The 16,231-nt window shown below is 44.8% G+C and overlaps 1 protein-coding gene and 1 non-coding gene across 5 annotated transcripts in view; both read left to right on the top strand.

Moving 5' to 3' along the window:
* Positions 1–16,231, top strand: part of bcar1 (BCAR1 scaffold protein, Cas family member) — a 323,652-nt gene that overhangs the window by 161,865 nt on the left and 145,556 nt on the right. The window lies entirely within an intron of this gene.
* LOC119972065 lies at positions 3,300–3,403 on the top strand. The gene has a single exon (XR_005461994.1). It is a non-coding gene; the product is annotated as a U6 spliceosomal RNA (small nuclear RNA).

Genomic DNA, 16,231 nt, shown 5'->3' with positions numbered 1-16,231 from the left:
TCACAATTCCGAACTGTGAAGTTATCAGAATTTTTTTAAATTAAGGGGCAATTTAGCATGGCCAGTCCACTTACCCTGCACATCTTTTTGGGTTGTGGGGGTGAGACCCACGCAGACACGGAGAGAATGTGCAAACTCTACATGGATAGTAACCCAGAGCCGGGATAGAACCAGGGTCATCGTACCCTGAAGCAGCAGTGCCCGCCACTGTGCCGCCCCTTCAGAAATGTAAATTTAATAAGAGAATTCCATCAAGGTAGTACAACATTAGGGCAGCACGGTGGCCTAGTGGTTAGCACAACCGCCTCACGGCGCTGAGGTCCCAGGTTCGATCCCGGCTCTGGGTCACTGTCCGTGTGGAGTTTGCACATTCTCCCCGTGTCTGCGTGGGTTTCGCCCCCAGAACCCAAAAATGTGCGGAGTAGGTGGATTGGCCACGCTAAATTGCCCCTTAATTGGAAAAAATAATTGGGTAATCTAAATTTAAAAAAAAAGATAGTACAACATTGTCAAGTGTTTTCACCAGGTTTGCATGTATCCTGCATTGTATTGCAAATGCATTAAAAAACTCATCTCTGCCCCCCCCCCCCCCCATACAAAACATGTTGACCTCTTGCTGAAGTTTGTTATAATTCCATTGATGTCAACTGTCTTCTGATATCTTGTCCAAATGGCTATTATGTGCACTTTGACAGCGACTGTTGGCCTATTCGACTCTGGGGTAACTATAACAAGTACAAACCTGCCCTCGCCTAATATTCACGATTAGAAGGGGCTGAGTTAAAAAGAGTTTGCATTTATATTGTGTATTTCACCACCCAAACGTTTTGGGACATCCCATGAGGGACTTTTGAAGGATAGCCACCATTGTCGATTGGAAATGTGGCACCAATTTGGGCAAGGCCAGCTCCTGTGAACATCAGTGAGACAACGGGTGGAATTTACTGCCCGAGATTAATTTTGGAGGTGTTGGGTGGGGCTGTGTGATAGCACGGGAAGGTACAGGGGGGCCAGTTTCACTCATTTGGCTGGACAGCTGGTATGTGATGCAGAACAAGGCCAACAGCGCGTGTTCAATTCCTGTACTGGCTGAGTTTATTCATCAACATAATCCTGAGGTATTAATCCTCGGGTTAAATCACCACCAGTCAGCTCTCCCCCTCAAAAGGGGAAAGCAGCCTGTGGTACTTTCTTACAGGGTGGAGATCCCACTGCCTGTCTGTGTGCCTCTGGTCAGGTGTGGAATGACAGGTCAAGTCAGTGACCTTCCCGTCCATAGGTACTAAACCAGTGGAAGGTGGGAAACCTACCATCCACGGAGGCCTCCCAGCAAACCCTGTCAGGAATGCCATTGGCTAACGGGTGGGAAGGGAGGGTTCCATTGTTCATGGGCATTCTGTGCTGGATTGAGGGACCCAGCATTGGGAAGGGCAGACTCTCCAGGGAGCTGCACCATGCCCTTACTTCTGACTCTTCTTCCCCGCGCTCGCCAGTGACCCACCCCCACCCCAGCCTGTCCATACCTGCCTTTTACCTGAGGATCCATTGGCAATCCTCACAGTAAACCCCACTATAGTACTGTCAGCAGCTACTTCTCCTGGTAGCACTGACGGTACGCAAGAACTGCTAGTATTTGATTGGCTGGCAGCTCTTGGATGGGTTTTCCCCCTTAATAAGGTCTTATTCTGAAGGGAGGTTTGAATCTGCCCGGGTAAGTGCCTGATTACCTCAGAATAACACCAGACCTCCTGCATAGGCTAAAGTGATGCAGCTTTACCACCCACTCTCCAACGAGACCCTCGTCACCCACGTGATCAGCCATGATCGTATTGAATGGCGGAGCGGGCTTGAGGGGTTGAATTGCCTACTCCTGCTCCTAATTCTTATGTTCAATGATCATAGAATCCATAGAATTATTACAGTGCAGAAGGAGGCCATTTGGCCCAGAGTCTGCACCAACCCTTCAAAAGAGCACCCTACCTAGGCCCACCCCCTCGCCCTATCCCCGTAGCCCTGCATATTGATCATTGCCAATCCACCTAACCTGCACATCTTTGGCCAGATAATCTGTTTTAGTGATGTTGGTTGAATTTTGACCAGGGCAAATATTGACGAGGAGAAATCCTGGCTGATTTTCCTCTGGCTACACTAGGGATGCTGAAGGCTAATGGCCCTAAATGCCATTCTGATTTAAATACATGAGATCAGTATACACTGGAACCGGAACCTTCCTTTTGTCTGTGGTGCAGCAAATGACTTGATAAACTCATTGAAGGGAGCCCTTATGCACAAAACCAAGGTTGCTTTTTAGGAACAAAATGCAAGTCGAAGGATTTTGCTTGATGGTGTGGTATTGGCGACAGGTGGCACGTTATAATAGAACACAGAGTAACACCACCAACAACAACTTCTGAAGTGCCTTTAACACAGTGAAATGGCCCAAAGCGCTTCACAGGAGCACAACAAAACAACACTGTGCCACATAAGGAGATATTAGGTTGGATGATCAAAAGCTCAGTCAAGTGTGTCTTAAAGGAGGGAAGTGAGGGTGGAGAGATATAGGGAAGGAATTCCAGAGTTTAGTGGTCTAGACAACTGAGGCACGCCCACCAATGGTGGAGCAATTAACAGTGGGGATATACAAGAAGGCAGATTTAGAGGCGTGCAGATTCCGCGAAGGGTTGTGGAGCTGAAGGAGATTCTAAAGTTAGGGAGGGCCAAGGCCATGGAGAGATTTGAAAACAAGGATGAGCAGTTTAACATCAAGATGTTGCCTGACTTGGAGCCAGTGTAGACCAAGGGAGTACAGGGGTGATGGGGGGAATGGAACTTGCTGTGATTTAAGGTGGGCAGCAGAATAATATTGTTAAAGGGATCAATTATAAGGAGAGAGTGTATAAACTTGCATCCTTTTGAGTTTAGAAAATTGATGAGGTGTTTGAAATGATAAAGGAATTCAGTAGAGTAGATGGAACAAAACCGTTTCTTCTGTTGGGCAAATCCAGGAACAAGGGGCAACAATGTTAAAGTTGGGCCTTTAGGGAGTGAAATCGGGAAGTGTTTCATCATACAAAGGTGAGTAGAAGTCTGGAATGCCCTCTTCCCAAATGGTTGTGGATATTGAAGTTTTCAAGACTAGGTATAGCAGATTTTTGTTGGAAAGGGATAATTGAGGGATATAAAATGATGGTGGATAAATAGAATTGAGGTACAGATCAGAAATGACCTAATTGAATGGGTGAACTGGCTTGAGGGTGGAATGACCAACTCCTGTTCCTGTATTATGAGGGAGGCTGTGTGTGCTCGTTTTGGCAACACATATACTAAAGTTGGAACGATACAGAGAAGATTAGCATTGCCCCTGCGCAAGGATGAAAGAGGCTGTGACACAGTGCTATTTACACTGGATTAGTAATCCAGAGATCTAGAGTAGGAATCCGGCAATGCTCTGGAAATCCGGGAATCTGGGTTTAAATCCCACCATGGAAAATGGCGAAATTTGAATTAAAAAAAAATTTGGAATTAAAAGCCTGATGACCATAAAACGCTTGTCAATTGTCGTAAAAACCCATCTGCTTCACTAATGTCCTTTAGAGAAGGAAACCTTCCATCCTTACCATGTGACTCCAGATCCACAGCAATGTGGTTACTTCTTAAAATGCCCTCCAGCAAGCCACTCAGTTCAAGGGCAATAAATGCTGGCCAATGAATAAAAGTATATATTTTAATAAGGCAGGTGAATTCCATGCCTGTATGGAATCAAACAGAAGTACATAAAGGCATTTTTATTGTACACTAGTTTTTGGTAGAGCAATGTTTATGTGCTGGTATTCCATGCTTGGACTTGGCAACTAGCCCTCATTGCTGCACAGGGCTCCTTTCTACTGCTGAATTCCAGCAAGTCAAACATGGACAATGAGCTTGCGTTGCTCTAGCTGGGGTCCTGAGCACAGTGGCAGAATCAGAGACCCACATCATGCTGTTGCTTCCTACGACTTGGGTTTGTCTTACACTCTGGAGTGGAGGTAATGGCGGGAGAGCTGTGTGCCTGTCAGCAACTGCATTCCTGCCATGAAAAGGTGCCTTTTTAGTTAATAGCTTGCATTAACTAGTGAAATGGGCCACGACCCTTGGTGTTCAAAACATATGTTGTGACTTTAGCATACCCGCTTTTTCCTTGAGTTGTGTTAGAATTACTCGAACAACAGCATTCAAATAGTTTAAAATTTCAAATGAGCTGCACAGCAGCCTGTGGTTTTGTATCTTTATGATTCTCTGCCTCGGGCTGATAGGAGTATGTGTTTGATGCCAAATCTTACCTTGTAAGATAACATTTGCAAAATCCAACGTGTCCACTACCACCAGGTACAAGCTGGGGCAGATTTTTATTTGCGTTGTAGCTAGGAGTGACTGTGCTTGTTGATCACTGTGGATAATTCCAGAACTATTGCCAGATACCTAACCTAATTCAATAAACCTGGACTGAAGAGAGTTGCAACCTGAGGTCCTAATGCTGTAGATCCCCATACTGTGTTTATTAGTTTGTTTTCTCTTTGTCTATGAGTAAGAGAATGCTATCTCCCCATCTGAGGCAGACTAGCCCCTAGTCTTAGTCGATTATGTAAATGTTTTCTTTTCAATCTATGTGAAACAAGATGGTGCTTTGGCTTGTCTCAAGGAATTATGGGATTCATAGAATCATAAAATCTACAGTGCAGAAGGAGGCCATTTGGCCCATCAAGTCTGCACCAGCCCTTGGAAAGAGCACCCTACTTAAGCCCACACCTCCATCCTATCCCATAACCCAGCAACCCCACCCAACCTAAGGGCAATTTATCATGGCCAATCCACCTAACCTGCACATCTTTGGACTGAGAGGAAACCGGAGCACCTGGAGGAAACCCACGCAGACACGGGGAGAACGTGCAGACTCTGCACAGACAGTGACCCAAGCCCGGAATCGAACCTGGGACCCTGGAGCTGTGAAGCAACTGTGCTAACTACCGTGCCACTCGTAAATATACAGAAAAATTGAATGGTTCCCAGTTTGGAATAGTCGATGTATCATTTGCCAAAATCTCAACATACCAGAAATCTCTAAAGAAACTATTCCTGTTACTACTTTCTGCGTAACTGTGATTGCTGCCGGCTCGTCGTGACAAAAGGGACAGGGGAATTGGGGAAGCAAATTGCTTTCATATTTCTTTTGTGCAGGACCTCATGGTAACCTTGATGGCATTGTTCTTATTTTAGTGCCTGCTACATGCATTTTTAACAGATTTGATCTTAGAAAAAAGCTCTATCCTCAGGCTTTTTGTATTCATTGAATAGATGAGAGGGAGCTGGAGTTTATTTTGGTGATAGAAATGCCCATTAAATTGTAGCACATAGCAGCAGTCTTGCGTGAATTTAGGTTTTCTCACAATCGCTTCTTGCCTGGCAGTAATTGTACCTACAGCAACTTGCTGCACCTTTAACTGCAGAAAAAGCTGCAGATGGTTCACAGGGGCGTCATCGAGGCAAAATCACACCAAGCCGGGTTAGAATGTATTAGGAGAGGTGACCAAAAACCTGGTGGATGTTAAGTAGGAGAAGGAGGGAAAGCGGAGTAGGATTCAGGGAAGAAATTCTAGACTCTGGGCCTTGGGCAGCTGAAGCCACATCCTCCACTTTCGGGATGGAGGGATTGCTTTAGGCAAATGCAGAGGAAAGGAGAGTTCAATTTGGCATTGGTAGGGTGCAGTTGTAGGACTGAAGGAGGTGGGGTAAGGTGAGGCAGGAAGCAGTTTAAACACAAAGGTGAGAATTTTGTATTTCAGACATTAGAATATTGCAAGCCTAGAAAAAGCCTTAGAGAAAGCCTGCATTTTTTTTTGTGCGATGTCCCCTTTGATTCCAAAGTGCAAGTGGGGAGTATTCGGAAAGGAGTGTAAGTCGACTTCCTAGGTGAAAGGAATGCCCATGTGCTCTGAAGTTACCATAGGGATGAAAAGCTAAATAGCAGAGGGTAAATAGGAAGCTAATTGCAGTGCTTTTGGCTTCCAGCTTGTCTTGTTCTGAACGCTGAATTTGTATGGCTGGATACAAGTAAAAATTTCTATGAATGGTTCAGTTTTCTATTTGGCGGTAAGAATGAAATACAACTTCTCAACCTGCAGTTCAGAACAGGCCGTGGTGGTGCAGCAGGGCTTTCAGTATGGAGCAAGGACTTTTGTTCTGTGTGTAATACAGTTGAAAAGGACTGAGAGCTGAAGACATGGAAAGCAGGATGTGACGGTGGCCATGAAGGATCAGTAATAGATCTCTCCTTGAGCTTTGTTTTTTTTTTTTTTTTTTAAATTTAGATTACCCAATTATTTTTTCCAATTAAGGGGCAATTTAGCGTGGCCAATCCACCTACTCTGCACATTTTTGGGTTGTGGGGGCGAAACCCACGCAGACACGGGGAGAATGTGTCCTTGAGCTTTGTTGATTATGAACTTGCCTATTGAGTAGGCGGGTGCTCACCCAGTGGGAAATGAGTAGCAGGAGTTTAAAACCGTCTGCTTCCACCCGGGCCGGTATTCTGTAGGTCGCCGGGTTGTAATTCGTTGCCTTTTTTGTTACGTAAATAAGAGGGTATGGTATTGGAAGACTGGCCTTGGCGAGATTATTACTCAGGGATTTTAGATTTGTCCAGATCCACTGCTGTTGTTTCAGTTTTGCCCGAGCCAACCAGACTTTTTAACTAGATCGTGAAAGGGAGCCTCTATGCCATGGGAGGTCTGTCATGACCTGAATGAGAGAGCGTCTATAGAAGTGCTCCTTGTCAGCATTAGCTATGTCTGGGGACCTCCGATAGAATACGGCTGCTGTTGAAAGCAATGCAAGGGGCAAATTGAGTGCAGTGAAAGACCCTCTCTCTCGAGATGGAAACTCTGATTTTGCATATGGTACCATGTTTATTCGGGAGTGCTTTAACTACCTGAAGCGTATTTTTTGAACCAACTATTTAAAGCGAAATTCACCTTTTTATTTGAAATGCACTTCATCTGTAAATTAACATTTAAACTATGTGGGTTTTAGTTGGTTTGTTACAGTAAAGGTTTTAAAAAGTGAAGCCTTGCCCAGCAGTTTTCTTTCTGTTGGTGTCATAGGGATTTCTTTCTTTTCAAAGCTATCGGGGGCAGCACAGTGGCGCAGTGGTTAGCATTGCTGCCTCACGGCACTGAGGACCCGGGTTTGATCCCGGCCCCGGGCCACTGTCCATGTGGAGTTTGCACATTCTCTCCGTGTCTGCGTATGTCCCATCCCACAACCCAAAGATGTGAAGGTTAGGTGGATAGGCCACGCTAAATTGCCCCTTAATTGGAAAAAAAATACTCTTAAATTTCATTTTTTAAAAAGCTACTGGTCTCCAAGGGGATTGTAACACCAGTAAGAAAGGTGAAGCATGGGCAATGGTGCGAGTCAGGATACGGATAGCAGAGCTTAGGTGATTGGGGATGGAAGACCGACAAGGGAAGCATTGGAATAATCAAGTCTGAGATTTCAGCAGCAGATGGACTGTTGCAGAGGTGGAAATGGGCAATTGGACACAGGCGGAGATAGACTAGTCTTTGTGTTGGAGCGGATATGGGGCATTGGAAAAACAGCTTATCCATTGTAAAGGCGAGAATTCCAATATACCAAGTAAAGAGAAAAAAGTTACAAGGTCAGCATTGTGTTGTAACGGATGATGTGAATTTCGACAATTCCAGTACTGCATTAGCTTTTATTGAACCAATACATCGATAACATCTCTGTGGTTGATAAGATGTGGACAGATACTCGTTCCTCTATTAGCTTCATCCTCTTGACATTTTTCTTGAAAATGGGACCCATCTGTGGCAGCGACAAATTATATATTGTATATGCTTTAAACCAACAGATAAATGGTCTCTATTCTTTACAGTAGGTTTAGCTCACTCGGCTAAATCGCTGGCTTTTAAAGCAGACCAAGGCAGGCCAAGCAGCACGGTTCGATTCCCGTACCAGCCTCCCCGGACAGGCGCCGGAATGTGGTGACTAGGGGCTTTTCACAGTAACTTCATTGAAGCCTACTCGTGACAATAAGCGATTTTCATTTCATTTCATTTCATTTCAGTATGTACAAAGCCTGAAAGGTGTGTTCATGATTCCCATCCCCTGAAAGACCACAATCTCTTGTTTGGATAACATTGCTTCTCAATTGCTTTCCTGGTTTTCTCTCCCCAAGCCTAATGTTTCTAATCGAGCTCTCAGACTCTCTGTTTTTGAAGTTTCATCTCTTACCATTCAGCTATCGGTTGATCTTTCCCTCTTTACTTGCCACCTGCCCCCCCCCCCCCCCCCCCCCCCCCCCACCCAGCCCATCCTCGTTGTTTGTCTCATTTTAAAAATTATTATTTAAATGACCTGAAGGAGGGCGTAGAAGGATGGGTGAGTACATTTGCGGATGCCACTAAAGTCGGTGACGTTGTGGACAGTGCAGAAAGATGTTGCAGGTTACAGAGGTACATAGATGGGCTGAGAAGTGGCAAATGGAGTTTAATGCAGAAAAGTGTGAGGTGATTCATTTTGGAAGGAGTAACAGGAATGCAGAGTACTGGGCTAATGGTAAGATTCTGGGTAGTATGGATGAGGAGAGAGATCTCGGTGCCCATGTACATAGATCCCTGAAAGTTGCTGCCCAAGTTGATAGGGTTGTTAAGAAGGTGTACGGTGTGTTAGCTTTTATTGGTATTGGGATTGAGTTTTGGAGCCATGAGGTTCATGTTGCAGTTGTACAAAACTCTGGTGCGGCCGCATTTGGAGTATTGCGTGCAGTTCTGGTCGCCGCATTATACGAAGGATGTGGAAGAATTGGAAAGGGTGCAGAGGAGATTTACCAGGATGTTGCTTGGTATGGAGGGAAGATCTTATGAGGAAAGGCTGAGGGACTTGAGGCTGTTTTCGTTAGAGAGAAGAAGGTTAAGAGGTGACTTAATTGAGGCATACAAGATGATCAGAGGATTAGATAGGGTGGACAGTGAGAGCCCTTTTCCTCAGATAGTGATGGCTAACATGAGGGGACATAGTTTTAAATTGAGGGGAGATAGATATAGGACAGATGTCAGGGGTAGGTTCTTCACTCGGAGAGTAGTAAGGGTGTGGAAGGCCCTGCCTGCAACAGTAGTGGACTCGCCAACATTAAGGGCATTTAAATGGTCATTGGATAAACATATGGATGATAATGGAATAGTGTAGATGGGCTTTAGATTGGTTTCACAGGTTGGCACAACATCAGGGCCTTTCGAAGGGCCTGTACTGCGCTTCTATGTTCTAACACTGTCCAGACACTTTAATTTCTGATTCCCAGGAGCAATTCACGGATTGGTTGATTTGAAATGAATGAGACCGATGTGAAAATAGATGGAGGATCATTGGGACGAGGGCTGTGAAGCTTCAAGAATTGTGCGAAAAATGCTTTTGTTTAAAAGCTGTGTAGTGAGCTGTTCATGCAGGCATGTCGCTGTGAAATGTCAGACTGTTACTGAATGCTTCCTGAGTCGAAAGGATGGAATGTGTTTCTGTGTCCAGATTCCATTCAGTAAATCAGTGGCATGGATTGGGGTGATTCAGAACTGGCGTGATGGCAGTATGCCTCATAAGGACTTAAATCTATCACTTGGTAACAAGGAAAGAGTTGACAGCATAACCAGATTCCCACACGCAGAGAGTCACCTTTGACAGGAGAATTTGTGTGTGTGTCGCTCATGCAGCAGTCAGGATGGGTCAGGGTCTGACTTTCATCACTTTGGACTTGAAACAAAAAGATTTCAGTCAGAGAAATAAGTTTCAGAGTGACCTGACTCGGTGGTTTCAGCTGTGGACCTCCGAACTCCCATCACAAGACTTTGAATCCCACCCTCATTGACTTGATCTAGACCAGATTGTCCTCAGCAGGCAGGTTTTACCTGCTCCTTTGTGGGGTCACGAGGTAAAGCACGAACGAGCCTTCTATAAATTGAGTGTCCGAATTCAAGCGTCTCATCTACAGGATGAATAATCAGCTCAGTGCCAAATCAGTTACACAAGGGCCATTTTTAAGCTGTTTTTATTTTGGCTTTACTTTAATTGGAATTCCGGGAGAGACTGGTATCATTGACTGGTATCCGTCATTCATATTAAGTTTTGCCAGCAGACTCTCAGCCCCACTTTTTCCAATTAAAAGTGGACCAAACAAGTCTAAATAGCTCCAAATTGTTTGTGGATCAGTGAAGTCAGCTGAATGCAAACTGAGTGGTCATGAACGCTTCGCTGTGCTGCTGTTCCAGAACTTAAGCTTGTAGCTCTTGTTGAAATCGGCAATGGTCCCGAATTGAAGACCTAATGATATTTCACTCCTACTTAAACTGCAAGGGTGTGACAAAGGAAGGAACAGGGCCTCTTGAAGATCAGATAGATAATTTGTATGTGGAGGTGGAATATATGGACATGGGCCTTCATGAATACTTTGTGTCTGTCTTCACAAAAGAGGAAGACAATGCAGGTAGAGAATGGTGGGAATCTGGAACACACTGCCTGAAAGTGTGGTAGAAGTGGAACCCTCACAACATTTAAGAAGTATTTAGATGAGCATTTGAAATGTGATAACGCATCCTTTAACCCCAAGAGCTATATCTAATTCCTACTTAATCACACAATGTTTGGGCTTCAACTTCTATATGTGGTAGTGAATTCCTCAGATTCACCACTCTGGGTGAAGAAATTGTTCCTCACCTTCAGTCCTTTATCCTCAAACAATGACCTCTAGTTCTGGACACCCCACCATCGGGAACACTCTTTCTGAATCTTCCCTGTTTAATCCTGTTAGAATTTTGTAAGTTTCTATGAGATCCTCTCTCACACTTCTAAACTCCAATGAATGTGATCCTAACCGACTTATTCTCTCCTCGTATGACAGTCCTGCCATCTCAGGAATCAGCCTGGTAAACCTTTGCTGTGCTCCCTCCATAGCAAGAACATCCTCCTCAGATAAGGACACCAAAACTGCACACAGTACCCCAGGTGTGGCCTCACCAACATCCTATTGCAGTAAAACATCCCTAACCCCTATACTTAAATCCTCTCACTGTGAAGGCCAACACCCCATTTGTCTTCTTTACTGCTTTCTGTACCTGCACACTTACTTTCAGAGTCGCATGCACAAGGACACCAAGGTCTCGCTGAGTATCCGCCTCTCAATTTACACCCATTCAAATAATAATCTGCCTTCCTATTCTTGCTACCAAAGTGGATAACCTCACATTTATCCACATTATACTGCATCTACCATGCATATGCCCACTCAGCCTGTACAAATCATGCAGAAGCATCTTTGTAGCTACCTCACAGCTCGCCCTCTCACCCAACTTTTTATCATCTGCAAATTTGGAGATAATACATTGAGTTCCCTCGTCCAAATCATTAATGTATAATGTGAACAGTTGGGGTCCGGGCATAGATTCCCAAGGTATCCCACTAGTCACTGTCTGCCAATCAGGAAAAGACCCATTTATTCCATCTCTCTGCTTCGTGTCTGCTAACCAGCTTTCCATCCATCTCAAGACACTATCCACAATCCCATGCTCTTTAACTTTACATAGTAATCTGCTTTGTGAGACCTTGTTGAAAGCCTTTTGAAAGTCTAAATACACCACATCCGCCGGTTCTCCCTGGTCAACTCTACTAATTATAGCAGGGAGGCGAGCGGGTGGTGAAGATCAAGGAGAAATGGGAAACGGAGTTGGGAATGGAGATCAATTGGGGAGTATGGAGTGAGGCACTGCGAAGGGTAAACGGGACCTCCTCTTGTGCAAGGATGTGCCTGATACAGTTTAAGGTGGTGCACAGGGTGCATATGACTCGGGCAAGAATGAGTGGGTTCTTTTAGCGGGTAGCAGATGAGTGTGAGAGGTGTGGGCGGTGGCCAGAGAATCACACGCACATGTTTTGGGGTTGCAAAAAATTGGGAAGCTTCTGGGCGGGAGTATTTGCGGTCTTAGTTAAGATAGTGGAGGAGGAGGTGGACCCGGACCCTTTGGTGGCGATATTTGGGGTTTCAGAGAAGCCGGAGCTCATGGAGAGGAGGAAGGCTGATGTCATGGTCTTCGCCTCTCTGATTGCACGGCGACAAACTTTGCTGGTGTGGCGGTCGGCATTGCCACCGGGAGTAGCAGCATGGTTGGGTGACCTGTACGTCTTCCTGCAGTTAGAGAAGTTAAAGTACAAAGAACAACAAAGTATGAGTTAAGCGGCTCAGCAGGGGAGTTTGAGAAAAGGTGGGGGATGTTTGTGACAGTGTTTGAGGAGCTGTTTGTCGCAGGGGGGATGGGTGATAGGTCGGGGGGGGGGGGGGGGGGGGGGTAAAAAAGGAGAAAGATCTGAACAAAACTGTATAACTGATTGTTGGGAAGTATGTTTCCCGGGGTGTTTATTTGCTGTAACCTACTTTGATACAAGTTTGTAATAAAATGCATTTTAAAAAAAAAACTCTACGAGGTATATCTTCAAAGAATTCCAGTAGATTTGTCAAGCATGATTTCCCTTCTGTAAATCCATGCTGACTTTATCTTACTGTACCATGAGGAGCATTGATTACAATAGTGCGTACGATATAGTCTACATTTGATTTTAGCATTTTGCTTTTGCCAATTTCTCACATGACAGACTGGTCAGAAAAGCCCATGGGATCCAAGGGAAAGTGACAAATTAGACCAAAGAATTGCTCAGCAGCTGGGGCCAAAGGGCAAGTGGAAGATGATTTGCATTTGCATAGCACTTTTCATGACCACCAGAGGTCTCAGTGCTTCACAGCCAATGAAATACTTTTGAAGCATAGTGCAGGAAATGTTTAAAGCGTGAAAACTAACTTGTGCATGGCAAGTTCTCGCAAACCACAATAACCGGTAAACCTGTTTTGAGGGATCTGGGATTGTTCAGGACATCTGGGATAATTTCCTTGCTCTTTGAAATAGCGCCATGGGAGAGCATGCCAGGCCTGAGTTCAACTTTTCATCTGAAAGCTGGCGCCTCTGACAGTCCAGCATCCTCGCAGTACTGCACCGCACCATCAACCTTGATTTTTGTGTGAAAGTCAGGACTGGGACATAAACCTTCTGACTCCGAGGCGAGAGTGTGCGTAACTGTGCCATGGCTGACACTTAACACTGGTCGATGGTTGTGATTGGATGGCTGTTTAGGCTGGGATTCTGTAGGGGATAGTTCAACGTCCTCTTGCTTTTCGTGGTAGATATCAATAATTTAGACTTCAAAGTAGGAGGTGTGATTAAGAAGTTTGCAGCTCGTACAGAAATTGGCTGCATGGTTGATGGTGAGGAAGAAAGTTGTAGACTGCAGGAAGATACCAATGGACCGGTCAGGCAGGCACGCAAGTGGCAGACATAGTTCAATCCATAGGAACAATGAAGTAATGAATTTGGGGAGGGCGAATAAGGCAAGGGACATCTAACAAACAGAAGAATATTGAAAAATGCAGAGGAACAATGGGACCTTGGAGTGCAAGGCCACAGATTCCTGTAGATAACAGGACAGGTGAATAAGGTGCTTAAGAAGAATAAGGGATAATCTTCCTAATTAGCTGAGGCACAGAATATAAGGTTAGGCTAGTAACTTATAAAAAGCTACTTGGGCCAAGGCGTACAGTTTTGGTCAGCACACTACAGAAAGGATGTGATCACTTTAGAAAGGTTAAGACGAGGTTTACAAGCATGTGGTAAGAATGTAGAATTATAGCTTTGAGGAAAGATTTGAAAGGCTGGACCAGTTTTCTTTGGATCAGAGAAGGCTGAGGCGATTCCATTGAAGAACGTAAAATTATGAGGGCCTGAGAGAGTGCAGACAGGAAGGACCAATTCCCCTCCCTTTGCAGAGAGTTGGGTAACCAAGGACATAGATTCAAAAGTGACTGGCAGAAAGATTTTAGAGGGGAGCTGAGGGAAAAATTGTTTCACCTGGAGGGTGGTGGGGAACTGGAACTTGCTGCCTGAGAGGGTGGTCAAGGCAGAAAATCTCATTGCACTTAAAAGATTGGCCTGGTTAAAATTCCTTCAATCAGCATCACTAAGACAAATAATCTAGTTATTACCTCATTACTGTGCGTGTGCAGGCTCACCGGAACTGAGCTTCCTGCATCACAGCACTTAGTGGCTGGGAGGTTCCCAAGTTGGATTTGCACTAAGTACTGTAACCTACAAGGTCCTGGAGCAAGAGCTCGAAAGTGGGACTTTAGCTCTTTCTCGGTGGGCGCAACTTCTGTGTTATACATTTCTGTAAACTCCATGATATAACTGTCTGGAAAATGGCATTTTTCAACCATTTACCCCTTTCTTCACGTATTGACTAATCTGAAGTTGCAGCAGATGATTAAGAGAACCCAATGGAAATTCTGGGCCACAGTATCTACGATACGTTTTCCCGTGCAGTTCTGGCACACCTATTGTGGCTTGGGCTAATCGGCACACGTGACAGGTTCTCTGCTGACCTTTTCCTCATCAGCAAGAATATTGACTTTTGGGTTCTCCCTGAATAAATGGACTGGATGAGAAGTGGTAGGATTGATCTTCTGACCATTACCTTTTGTTTCCCTCACTGCTGCGTATGGTTTATAGGAATCACCTTGACTCTTGGTGTTTGTCCCAGGCCTAAATTAATTAAATGTATAGGGTAGTAAAGATACAGGGAAAACATTTCAAATTTGCCCCCAAGGTGCAGGATTCTTTCCATCAGGAGAACATATGGTAAAGCTGAACAATCACCTCTATTGTTTTAATAGAATAAACTTGCATTTATATAGTGCATATTTCACAACTTCAGGATCTCCCAAAGCACTTTACTGCTATGAAGTACATTTGACGTGTAGTCATTGTTGTAATGCAGGAAATGGGACAGCCAATTTGCCCACAGTAATCTCCCACTAATAGCAATGAGATGATGACCAGCTAATCTGTTTTAGTGATACCGGCTGAAGAATAAATATTGATGAGGGTGCCACGGTTACCACCCCTGACTCCTTCTTTGAATTGTTTCCTGGGATCTTCCACGATCACCTGAGAGGGCAGAATAGAGCTCGGTTTGACAGCATTTCCAGCGGTACAGCACTCTCAGTACAGCAATGGAGTGTCTGCCTCGATTACATCCCCCCACTGACTGACCCTGTGATTAGCCTTGTGTATCCAGTCAGGTAGGGTGAGGGGCAACATGCACAAAACACAAATCACAAGCAATGGAATTCTATTTATTTTTAGGCAGCCGCCTCTCTGCCACCAGGAAGCAAAACACCCCCATGATGAGTGATGGAATAAGAGCGGTTGATAACTGTAGCTATTTTGGGAGGGAATGAGGGCAGTTTCCAAACCTCTGGGCTTTGTTTATTTTTCAAAGCAAAACTACATGAATTCTGGCGCAAGAAACATGGAGCCTGGCTAGGATTATCCGGTGGGTTGAAAGAATGCTTTGAGATGGTGGCGCAGTGGTAATGTTACTGGACCAATAATCCAGAGGCCCAGGCTAAGACCTGGGGGCATGGGTTCAAATCCCATCATAGCAGCTGGTAAAATATAAATTCAACTAATAAAACTGTCATTGATTGTTGCGAAAATCCACCTAAGTTCCTTTCAGGATGGAAATCTGTCTCAGTTAACTGATCTGGCCTACAAGTGACTCCAGACTCCCAGCAATGTGATTAACTCTTCTCTGCTCTCTGAAATGGTCTAGCAAGCCACTCAGTTCAAGCGCACTTGGGGATGGGCAACAAATGCTGGCCTTGCCAGTGACACCCCCATGAAGGAATTTTAATAAAGTGTCTCTAGGTGATGTGAACAGGGCACAGCTTTAAGCTATTGGATGGTTCAGTGTGCTAGTGCAGAATATCACAATTTAAAATTCAACTCCTGATTTATTCTGGAGTTAGTGATTCTCCATTGTACCCAAGACACTACAGCATGGCTCGCAATTTATCAATCACTAGTTCAGTTTACCGAGTAACTTGTTGGTGGAGCATCTTTTCAGAATATCGCCATGATTCTGTTTTTTTTCTGTTGGTGTCAGTGAAATGTTTGTGCATCGCTTGGCAAAGAACGGGTCTCCAGTAGCCACTGGCCTGGAATACTCAAGCCAGCAGAGAAGAGGAACCGTTTATTTTTACTGGTTGTTGTTCCCGTGCCCGTGTCAGTAAATCTACCAGATTTAC

The sequence above is a fragment of the Scyliorhinus canicula genome, chromosome 9 (assembly GCF_902713615.1).
Source record: "Scyliorhinus canicula chromosome 9, sScyCan1.1, whole genome shotgun sequence".
In the NCBI taxonomy this organism is placed as follows: Eukaryota; Metazoa; Chordata; class Chondrichthyes; order Carcharhiniformes; family Scyliorhinidae; genus Scyliorhinus; species Scyliorhinus canicula.
The sequence above is the reverse complement of the archived record's forward strand: the minus strand, read 5'-3'. Positions and strand labels throughout refer to the sequence as shown.